We start from the raw sequence: 9,593 nt of genomic DNA on the forward strand, positions 1-9,593 counted from the left end.
AATTTAAAATTTACAATCTCAAACAGAGGTTTTAGGTCAACTGTATTAGTCATTATGAATGTATAGAGCCAATCAGTAATGGACAAAAGTCTGGAACTGTAAAGGTTGTGTGTGATGGCATATCAAAGAAAAGAGCCCCCAGAGTTCATGAAAGGAATTGCTAAAAAAACAGACAAACCACAGTCACTCACTGCTGGTATCACAACTATTTACTTCATGGCAGAAAAGTACCAACGTGCAACAGTGCTTAGAATTCTGTTTCTTAATTCCTTGGCAAAAACGTTTAACTTATTGTCATTTTACTTTATATTTTTATTCTATGTTAACATATCTACTGCTTCATAAAAGAACATAAATATAACAGATTCATGGATTCATGTTATAAAATTTTGCGTCACTGACAACTTTGCTAGGAAATAGAAATTTGAAAACTGACATTCAAGGGTTGTCTTTAACCATTTTACCAGTCTCAATTAATACAAGGTAAACTAGAAAAGAACAGCTAAGGGGATTAAAATTCCCTTCACAAATCTCATTAGTTTTTCTTCTTTAAGGCTGCTGTTTCTGAATTGTGCATGCCTAAAAGATGTCACAGTACTGATCGCCAGTACCTATGAATTTGATCTTACTTGGAAATAAGGCTTTTGTAGATGATCAAGTCAAGATGAGGTCATTGGGGTGAGCCATAATCCATTATGTCTGTGTTCTTATACCAAGGGAAAATCTGGACAGAGAGACACGCACAGGGAGTATGCCATGTAAGTACTGGAGTTATTCTCCCATAATCCAAGGAACTAGGAGAGCGCCTTGGAACAAATCCTTCCCCAGTGCCTTCAGAGGGAATTTACTCAGCCAACACCTTGATCTTGAAGTTTTTTTTCTATAAGCCATTCATTCTGTGGTACTTACGGTAGCCCTAATAAAGTAATGGGACCATTATGGTATTAACCCTCCTTGGCCAGGTAGAGAAGCTTCTTTTCCTATACTCCTTAAGTCAAGGAGGCCCAAAGGAAATATTAGGAACAGAATCAAATAGGTCAACTACCTTTATTCTGTACATCCAGATCTTTCCAAAAGAGAGCAATTGAAAAGATAAACCAATCCAATTAATTAATTAAAATGTACTAATAAACTAACATACACTCATTTAAAGGAAGAAAAAGCAGCAAAGACAAAGACCTATTCCAGTAGTTTTCTGAAGAGAATTAGTAATAAATATTTTTTAAATCTTTTAAAATAACAGTTTGGTAAAGAGGGGAAAAAGTTCATGTTTTTTTCTACACACTCTCTGATAGTACTATACTATTCTTATCTATAATTATATTGACAACTGATCTATAATTTAAATCTGTTTTAGCACAGAGAAATAGTAAATTTTATTCAAATCGCCCCTGGTCAAATCATCTTTTAACATACAAGGCATTTCCCTGAACCAATATCCAACCAAACTATACTTGCCTCCATTAGTTCACATCTATAATTCATATTAACTGTTCATTTATTATTCATGTACCTACCTTTAATGCCCAAAAAAGTCTGAATTGGTTTAATTCAAAATGAGAGAACAGCCTCTTGATAACCAGTTCTATCCATTACATTATGCTTATTAGAAATTTATATATCTTATGAATTATTCCTTAGTTTAAAATATTATATGATGTCATATAAAAGAAGACTTTATCCATGGTTAAGTTCTGGCATACTAACAATGTATGCAGGAAACTCACAAATTGTGTGTCCCAGAAACATTTACACATGCACAAGTGATGCTGTGTAAACAGTTCACTGCACAGCACTGAGTGATGAAATTAGCCGAATAGTAATCCCCTTATCTGTCTCACAGAGCATGGACCACAGAGAAGGGAATAAAAACATGTATTATTCTTGAGACAGCTCAACTAGAAAACACAGGTCAGGTGATCCTTTATTTATCTTGGGATATACTGCATCTACTGTAAACTCAGTGAGTGTTCAGTAATCTATCCTTGCCCCAATACAGAAATCAGTATTTTCCACCACCTTTGGTGTTCCCTTTTATGATCCTAATAGAAAGTATTCTGGATGAATATGCCTGTATGGTTTGTATGGTTTTAGTGCTTTGAATACAATGAAGTTTTATTAATATTGTTGTATCAATTTGCAAGAAGGAGGAGGAGGGGAGACAGGAGGATCTGCCCTTGAACACTAAGGTGCTAATGATGCAAAAATAAGCATTTCCTGATGTTCTAACATCATTGTATCAACCATGTAAAAGGCAGTCTACATCAGTTGTTCATATAGTAAACATCTGAATATTTGTTTACTATTCAGAGTAGCAAGAAAAGTTTTTAAAAACTGCTTCCCTGCACTTAGAACAAAAATGTTTAAAAAATATTAATAAATCATTTTAACCTAACAATTGAACTAACTTTGGTATTCTCAACTGTTATGGAATTATTTATTATAGAAATAAATCTGTCAGTAATATTTGCTGCAGATAGCATCTTAAAACAAGACAATATGTTTTCTCCACCAAATCAGGGTCTAAATATTATTCATTTAGATACAGATAAAAAGAAAAGGATATAGAATTTCACAGCATAGTATTTTAGATTACTTACTTTTTAATTGCACTGTTTCCCAAATATAAGAATAAATCCTAAACATGTTCCTTAGCAAAACCTGTTGGCTCTCCTTAAGAACTACCTTGCTTCCTATTAACCTAGGTATGGCTCATTGGCTATTCCTTTCTAGAGAGAATCATAAAGGAACATGTGATCTAGTGTTGGTCAATGAAATAGTAGAGGGGTCTGCGAAGAAATTCTAGAAAGTTTTCTTTGTTCTTTCACAGGGAGAGGGGCCTTTTCTTTCTCCTGTAGGTTGCCTTATCTCTAAGTGGAGCCTAAGGATAAAACCCCACATAGAAAGTAGAGAAGCCAAGAGAACAGTGTGGAACAGAACTGCCTCTGATGGAGGCAGCCAATCAGATGGACTTCTTGTAATATAAACAATAAATTTAAGGATGGGGATGTAGCTGTATGGTAGAGTGTTAGCCTAGCATGTGTGTGACTTTTGGTTCAAACCCCAATGCAATAAAATTTAAAAATTAATTAATTAAATTAAAATAGAAATTAATCTCTGACTGTTTCACTCATTTTGAATTGGGTTGTCTATTTTTTGCCACCGAAATCAATGTAATTAAGTCAAACCACATTCATATTCAAACTCATAATTATCATTTGTTTTCTTTCCCAAATTATTAACAAGTCTCATTATTTTCACAATCATGTTTATAATGTATGCCCATATTTTGCTTTTAATATTATTATAATTATTTTTCCATTTTATGTATGTAATCTTTACAGTTATTACTTTAGTATAGGCATTATATCCATCAAAAGAAGGTACCTATAAATAGTACATTATTACTGGATATTTCCTTTTGTCTTCACAGTTGTAAACCAACCTACATTTGTAAAATTACCATAAACACACACACACAGGTCAGTGACCACATAAGTATACATACCCCTGGCCAGGCAATATCTCATAAAAAGTAATAGAAACTGGATAACTTATTTTCTTCTTAAAACAAAAGATGTTCACACTACTTCAGAGTCAAATAATGCCCTAAATCTAAATGTTTTACAGAAACCTTAGCCAGACTGAGCTCCATGTTTAAAATCCAGCCAGGAAATATATCAAATCTGGTATTGCCAGTAAATGTTTTTCAACACCTGCTACATAAAATCAAGATGCAGAATTAAAAGGCGGACAGGTGGGGGAAGCTTTCAGCTAACTTCTTAATTAACATTCTTTTCAACAGCAGAAGAACTTCAAAGAGGACAGTTTATAAACAGTATTTGGCCGACAAGCCACCATCTCTGCTCGAAGGAAGAGATCTGCGGTGAGTAGGTGCATATGAGCAGATTAGCATGATTTAACAACCACAAAATCAGAACTGGAAATCATTTTGTTATGGTTTAGATTTTAGATGTTCCCCAATGGCCACATATTAAAGTCTTGGTCGCCAGCTTATGGCACTATTGGAAAGGTGGTAGAACCTTTAGAAGTTGGGGCCTAGTCAGAGGAAACTAGGTAATTGGGGGAATGCCGTTGAAGGGATATTGAGACCCCCTCAAACTCTTTCTCTTTGCTTCCTGGCTGAAGTTGAAGTTAGGTGAGCAGCTTTGCTCAGAACCAAGTGGTTCTGCCTCATCACAAACCTACAGAGCCAAGTGACCATGGGCTGAAACTCTGAAACCGTGAGCCAAAGTAAGTCTTTCCTCCATAGTGGATCACCCTTCTAACCAGCTACTCAGGAGGCAGAGATCAGGAGGATCAGTGCTCGAAGCCATTCCAGGCAAAAATTTAGCTAGACCCCCATTTCAACAAAAAAGCTGGTGTGGTGGTATGCTCTTATCATCCCAACTAAGGGAGGCAAAGGAGGAGGATCACAGTTCAGCCACCATGAGCAAAAAATGAGAAACCCAATCTAAAAAATAGCTAAAACCAAAAGTGCTGATGGTATAGCTCAAGTGGTAGAGCACTTGCCTAGCAAGCAAGAGGCCCTGAGTTCAAACCCCAATACCACCATATATAAAGAAATCTTTCCTCCTTTCAACTTTATTATCTTAGGTATTTTGTCACAGTGACAGGGAGCTGACTGACACAGATTGTCTCTGGTAAAATTTCAATTATTAGAAAGTTATCATTTATTCTGTCTGTTTTATCTATCAGTTGTCAACCTCCAAAGGTTTAATCCACTTGGTTGCTTGTGAAAAAGGAGTGTTTCTAGCACAGTGCCATGCAAGTTGCCCCAGCCACTGTGCCAGCCTGAGCCTGGAGAAGTGATTACCCTTCCTACTCAAGAAGCACTAACTTATCACAAGGACTTGTGGGAAATCAGTCAGTTGCCTGTTAAATCTCCCTGTAGAAATGTGCCGGCACCCTGGCTCACATTCAGTTAGTGATCTAGGTTGTTGTTATCTCACATTGGTCAAATAAATGCCAATGGTGCCATTTTCTAAAATCACACAGAAAGTTACCATTGGGGTCCCTTGTGCATGCTACTAAGACTAGCAGGATGAAGTCATGGAATGATGATGTTAGCCCACATCATCACCACCACTACACATTCCAGGGGATTCTGAATGACCTCCCATGGATTGTCACTGACCGTGAAAGAGTGTCCAGTAGGCAAGGTAATTGAACGTACATTCCATTCCTGATCCAGATGTGAAAATTACTCAGGACCCTGATGCTAGAGCCCAGACATCTGCGTTTTAACAAATCCCTAGGTAATTCTAATGCTCATTACAAGAACCAACTCCCTGGGCTACCTAGGTATTCCAATCCCCAGAAACTTTTCTTTTTTTTTTTTCACTAATATGCAAATTTCATAAAGCCAGAGTCTGGGCATCACCTTTCTTGTTCTCTGACATTTGAGCCACTGGAATGCCCATGCCCTGCCCTGACTCACCTTAGATCCCCACCCTGCTCCTTCAACTTGGCTTCGACAAACTCTCCACCCAGAACACACCAACTTCCTCATTTCTCTGGATGCAACTAGAAACTGGCCACCAGTTTATTTTCTAAAGGAGGGACAGCATTACTATATATTGTTCTTTTCTTTGCCTTGGTTTTCTGTAAAGACAAAATATTTTTAAGGCATAAGAGACTGGAATTAATGTGCATTGTACTATAAACATAATTCCCCTTCTTCCTTTCTTTCTTTCTCTGAGACCAGTCCATAAGCTATCAAATGAGTATTACTATACTGCACAGCTATTTCTACATGGTATATAAGTAAACAAACAGCACAAAATGAGCTGAGAAGTAAAAATGAACATATTCAACCTTATTTTCTCCTTCATTCCTGGTAATTTGCCTTTGGTATCTACAACAGTAAAATGTTGGCACTCCTTTATAAGGTTGCTATGAAAATTAAAACAGAAAACAAACAAAATGCTTAGTCCAGCATCCTGTGCAGAGTGTGTGTTCAGTAAGTCCTAGCTGTTATTAAGCAAGGTCATTTTGTGTACATGCTCAGAGCAGGAAAAGTCCTTTGAATTAATTTGTTCAAAACCTGCTTTTCTCCAGAGGAGAATACCAAAGTTAAGCGTCTTACCCAGCATTGCAGACTAAAAGCACGACTCAATCAATATTCTTTTACCACTCCATAATATTTTTGTTCGAACCCCCTTATTGAAATGCCAGAATAGTAAAGTTCTAAGGGTTGGAATCTGCAAGTCATTTCAAAGGTATGGGTTTTGCCCAATCAGACCTGCAGGAGTAAATGGCAGAATGGGAGGCCTTGGTTATCAAGACTGAGTCTGTAAAGGTAATTTGATTATTACATAGACAATTGCTTTCCTGATTTTGTTTTTGTTTTGTTCTTGGTGGGGGAGGGCATTTATGTCTCTCCCTGGGTGTTTTCTTTTGTTTCTCTTGTGTTCAATTATCTTACACACAGCTACTATGTAATGTTTGGGGTTTTGTCTGTTGACAGCTATGAATCTAAAAGCATTGAGAAAATTTAAATTTCTATCCAATTACAAGGAGTGGGGTGGTGGGGAATCCTAGAACAAGTTATTCTCCTCACTAAGAAAATAAAACTGAAAGTTAAGTATGTCTGAAAAAAAGCAATAAATCACTATAATTTTTTAAACTTAATTTCATTTTTAGTATGTTTTTACATAATTTAAGGAGAAATCGTGTATTCTTTCCTACACATTTATTCCCTAATAACTCTTCACTTTTATCTATTTATAAAACTAAGAATAATTAGAAGGTAAGATATCTGTCATTACAGCTCAATAGACTTGAGATTTTACTACAAATAATCTCTTACAGTAAATGAGATAATACTAGGGCTCTCTGTTTGATATCACTTCACCTCAATTTTTTATAGCTCATTGGCATTCCATCCATGAATCACGAGTATAGCAATGACTTCATTCTCTAGGATGAAGGGTAATGGATCTCAACCTTCCTATCGCTTTCCTTTAACTCAAAGCATTAATGCAATTGAAGGCACAGATAAATAAAATTCCTGAAGGAAAAGAAGGACATTGTGGAAAGTACCTCCAAATTACCTTCAAAAGGCACAAAGTACGTGTTTCAGGATCCCAATTCAGCTTGGATGAAAAACTGCCAGTTTTTTAATCTTTTAGGAAAAATTCAAACTTCAAAGGACACAAGATTTTTCTCCCCCAATTGTTATACAAGAAAGTATTAAAACCCCAACAATTTCAAAATAAAGAACTGTTTAAAGGCAAAATATTCACTTACATTAAATTTATTAATGTGATGCTTTTATTACCACACACCTAACAGATCTTACCAACTTTCTTTCCTGGTGTTACCAACTAAGCCCAATTTCCCACCAATGACATTTAATGACAAGTGATGTCATTGTTGAAAACTGCATTTGACCATGGTGAGCTGCTTCCTTATAGTCCTACCTCTTGGCCTTTTCTTTTTTCTTCACTCACTGATGACATTTACCATTCTGTGCCCTAGAATGTGACCAGTTTTGTATTTTGACCTGGGAATTTTATCACACTTTTTCAAATACAGTGGTTGGAGCAAGGCAAAAATTTCACCGGTTTTCCAAATCGGAGTCCACAGAGGGGAGGGAAGGTTGCTGAAGGTCATATTACATTTACTACTTTCCTTTCCAAAACAAGTAATTAGCAACTTCATCTCTTCCTTAGCGTTTCCTCTTTTATGTTAATAACGCCCTCCAGGCAAGCTGATCCGGAATACAGCAGACAACCAACATGCACACATCCAGCCAAGGCTGGACACATACACACAGTAACCAAAGACAGTGTCTAGGAACCCAGAACTCAAACCTTGCACAGAAACTGCCCATCTGACAACCTTCACACAAAGCACGCACGGCTAATTTAAACTTACTACCAATATACCTCACTAGTATCAGCGGCAGCCAACCATCACACCGTGCCCCGAAATGCAATCCCATAAACTCCATACCATCCCTCTGTCTCCCAGAAACATTTCTGTTCTCCCCAAACCAGGTTGGCCCCGTGCAAGACCCAAGTTGCCACCACTGCCCCGATGCCACTCACTCACTCACTGCCCCGATGACTGCACACCGTGTGTGCAGTCGCAGTAACCCCAGTCCACCTTGCCGTGGGCATTTACATAGAAGCACCAGGGTCTGCCCGCGCCGTCGGGGCGCCTGCAAAAGTTGTGGCGCTGCCCTCGCAGCTGAGCCCAGCTGGCCGGGGGTGAGCGCTGCAGGAAGGGTGGCACCTCTGCCCAGCGCAGACACGGGGCGCCAAAGTCTGTCACGTTGACAAACAGGTCTCCTGGGGGGCAGCCTCCTGGGTGCGGCCGGGGAGTGTGACCAGCCTGGAGCGCAGGGATCGCCCGCGGGGGACGCGGGAGCGGAGGCGGCGGAGGCGTCCTCTGTGGCCGCTGCTGGGTGGGAAGGGAATAAAGGTACTGAGCACTCTAAGGGGACGAGTGGCGGTGGCGGCGGCGGCGGTGATGAGGTGGATAAGTGAGGACCGGATCGACGCTGACCACTTCGGGGAGCGCCCCTAGAATGAGAGCCAGCACGAAACTCGCGGGCGTCATGGTGCCACCGCTGGGGTTTGGTCCATGCTCCCAGCTCCTCGGGTTCTGAAGGGGAGGAGAAGGGGCGGGGCTGCTGCGTCCCTGGACACCCCCTTCTTCCAGATCCCCCTCCCACACACTGGTGAGCCGACCGCCTTCTGCCGCCCACCCTTCCTCCCTAGCCTGGGGTGCCTCTGCTCCGGCCTGCGTGGCTTGCGGTGGGATCCCCGGCTCCGCCGAGACCTGGCCGGTGCAAAGGACCAGGAAAGCCAAAGCCGGGACCGGCCGGAGGTGCTGGGGCTGGAGTGCCAGGTAGCGGGCAGAGGCGCTAGCCCGCCGGAGACAGACTCTGCCCCCTGGCTGCGGCGCGGGGCGCGCAGTGTCGCTGCCAGCGGACCTTGGCTCGCTCTGGCCCGGCCGCCGCTGTCAGAGCCAGCTGCTGGAACTGCTGCCGGACGGGGTGCCCGAGCCAAGACAGAGGGTGCCCGTGCTGGGGACGGTCTTGGCTGCCCGCTGCCAAGACGACACACCACCCCAGCCCCGCGACTAGCCGCTCCCCAGTCTGGCACTGGTCCCTGTACCTCTCTCTCCAACACCTCCGTGCCGTGTCTTGTTTTCTGTGTTTTGAAATTCCTGGACAGCGTGGATGGAATTAAATCCAACTTTCTCCCTTTGTAAAAAAAAAAAAAAGTTCCCAAAGCTCAAGAGGAACTTTTGCTGAACTGTGAGCTCTTCAGGGCAAGACCACGTCTTAATCAGCATGATATCCCCATACTTAACACCGTGCCCCGGTAAACATTTGTGAAATTAAATTCCTGAGCCTACCCAGGGAAAGGAGCTTGAGCCTTTCTATTTCCTGCCTCCCACTTTCCACCCGGTGCCCTGGACTACACCAGTTGTTTGGTTATTATTGGGCTTCAGCGAGGTCCTCTTAATACCAAATTTCCTTTCTAACCAGACTTCATCCGTCCCGGTTTCCATCCTGTCCAAAACTCCATCCCTGTAACACCTGCCTGTTTTTGAAG

General features: G+C 40.9%; 1 protein-coding gene, 1 non-coding gene and 1 pseudogene across 2 annotated transcripts in view; 1 reads left to right on the plus strand and 2 right to left on the minus strand.

Moving 5' to 3' along the window:
* LOC141421633 (neurotrypsin-like) overlaps window positions 1-8,313 on the minus strand; it is a 60,918-nt gene extending 52,605 nt beyond the window's left edge. Inside the window, exon 1 of the mRNA XM_074068484.1 lies at window positions 8,103-8,313. The gene's annotated coding sequence lies outside the window, so the exon portion shown is untranslated. The remainder of the gene's footprint in view (window positions 1-8,102) is intronic.
* On the plus strand, window positions 4,503-4,575 carry Trnaa-agc (transfer RNA alanine (anticodon AGC)). The gene has a single exon. It is a non-coding gene; the product is annotated as a tRNA-Ala (tRNA).
* On the minus strand, window positions 8,068-8,589 carry LOC141421632 (neurotrypsin pseudogene; annotated as a pseudogene).
* Between the last annotated feature and the right edge of the window lie 1,004 nt (window positions 8,590-9,593).

Source organism: Castor canadensis, chromosome 3 (assembly GCF_047511655.1).
Source record: "Castor canadensis chromosome 3, mCasCan1.hap1v2, whole genome shotgun sequence".
Lineage (NCBI taxonomy): Eukaryota > Metazoa > Chordata > Mammalia > Rodentia > Castoridae > Castor > Castor canadensis.